A 2102-nucleotide genomic window follows, 5' to 3' on the forward strand; every position below is an offset into this window, starting at 1 on the left:
TTCCACCTAAATAATCATTGAATGTATGTTCTTTTAATATACAGGGAATGGCCGTACCAATTCTTTATCCCACTGAGGAGGAACCTTTCAATATGTGCATGAGGTTGTATATGCCTTATGCCGACCAAGATGATCCTGAGATTGACCAGCTTGCATCATTTTTGGACTCTGGTGCAAGAATGGTCCATGTCCCGCAATCGAAGCCTCCGAAACAATTGGCTCGTCGACAACTACTTCCCCAACAACAACAGCAACTTCCCCAACAACAACAAGAACAACAACAAGAACAACAACAAGAACAACAACAACAACAACAACAACAACAACAACAGCAGCAGCAGCAGCAACAACAACAGCAACAACAACAGCAACAACAACAACAACCTGAGCAGCAACAACAACAACAGCAACAACAACAGCAACAACAACAGCAACAACAACAGCAACAACAACAGCAACAACAACAACAACAACAGCCGAGCAAGCAAGATGGTATGTCTATTGATCACATAGTTGACATACTCTATCACAGGATGGTAGAGTGCAATAGTAGACATTTTGATGCCATCAACAAAAGGCTAGACTCGCTAGACGTATCTGTTAGAGAAATTAAGGACAATATAGCATGTCTAGCGAAACAACAATTACAGCCAAAGCCAGTGCCTGAGGAAGAACTTGACCCAGAGGTTCAACTTGAGCCTGAGGCAGAACTTGAGCCTCAGGTTCAGCTTGAGCCTAAGGCAGAACTTGAGCCTCAGGTCCAGCCAGAGCCTGAGGATCAGCTTGAGCAACAAGTTCATTCAGAGCCAGAGTCTGAATCGAAGAATGAAAAGCGACTTAAGAGGCCCAGCAAGTATATTGAGTCGCCTTACACAGATCTCCTACGTAACGTGAAGAAGAAGATGTGGACCTTTAACGATACGGTCGAGGCCTTCAACAAGTGGTTCGCTGATTCTAGTACGGACTCTGAGCTGATTGAGTGCGGTTTTGGAGATTGGAGGAAGGACTTCTTCCATATCATCTTGAAGCCAGGTGAATGGCTGTTCAATGATGTAAGTAATCACAACATATTTACTAAATTTATAGTCTTATTTTTTATACCATTATCATTATACTGAATTAATTTTTTATGACTTATAGCAAATTGACGAGGCATGGGGTCTTCTATCGATTAGAAGGTCAAGGACACCTGAAGGGTAGTTCAATAACAATGTTGTCATCCTAGATGATATATTTTGCCAAAAGTTGAGAGCGCGATTCTACATCAATAAAAAGAAATTGGCAACATATACGTTTGACAACGACCTAGATGAATATGTCTGTGGACAAAAGCGCATAATTGGCCAGAAATGGGATGGTGTGCAGGGCTTCACTATGCCTTTTAACATTGAGAGGAAGCATTGGGTTGCGCTTTATGTTGATTTATCTGAATTCAACATAAAGGTGTATGACTCAGCTGTTATGATGTACAGAGATCAACAGATGCAAAGACAAGTGGAGCCAATCGCTGTCATGATGCCCAAGTTCTTGAAGTACACATGTTTATTCAACCATCTAGGTGATAAACTTGACTGTGAGTGGCCAATCGTTCGTCCCAAGTGGTTGGTCCACAACCTTAGATCAGGTGACTGCGGACTTTTCACATACAAATTTATCGAATACCTTGTCCGCAGAATCCCGTTAGAAGAACTCGCTGAGGAAAAAGTAGAAGCTTACCGGTTGGAACTTGCGGTCGCAATTTGGAGCGAGTACAAGTTGAAGAGGCCAGTGACTCCTAGTATATGAAATGTTTGTTGTTTTGGTTGTTGTAAAATAGATACAAAACATTATTGCAATATGTGGTTGATTATTGGCATTGCATTGCATTTATAATTTATCATATTCAACAGGTTATTTTGGCTCTGAGGAAGCTTATATTTATGGGGAAATGCTGCCCAAATATTTACACAATAATGTATGTTTTTTTTTTTTGCTTTTGAAAACTTCAAACCAGTCCCGAAGATTACAAAATGTGTGTTTCATTGTAAAATTAGGGGTTTTATCAGGGAGGCACTAGTACACTCTATGGGTTGCGGGGGGGTGGAGAGGGGGGCACGGGCGCG

This window comes from Morus notabilis, unplaced genomic scaffold (assembly GCF_000414095.1).
Source record: "Morus notabilis unplaced genomic scaffold, ASM41409v2 Scaffold397, whole genome shotgun sequence".
In the NCBI taxonomy this organism is placed as follows: Eukaryota; Viridiplantae; Streptophyta; class Magnoliopsida; order Rosales; family Moraceae; genus Morus; species Morus notabilis.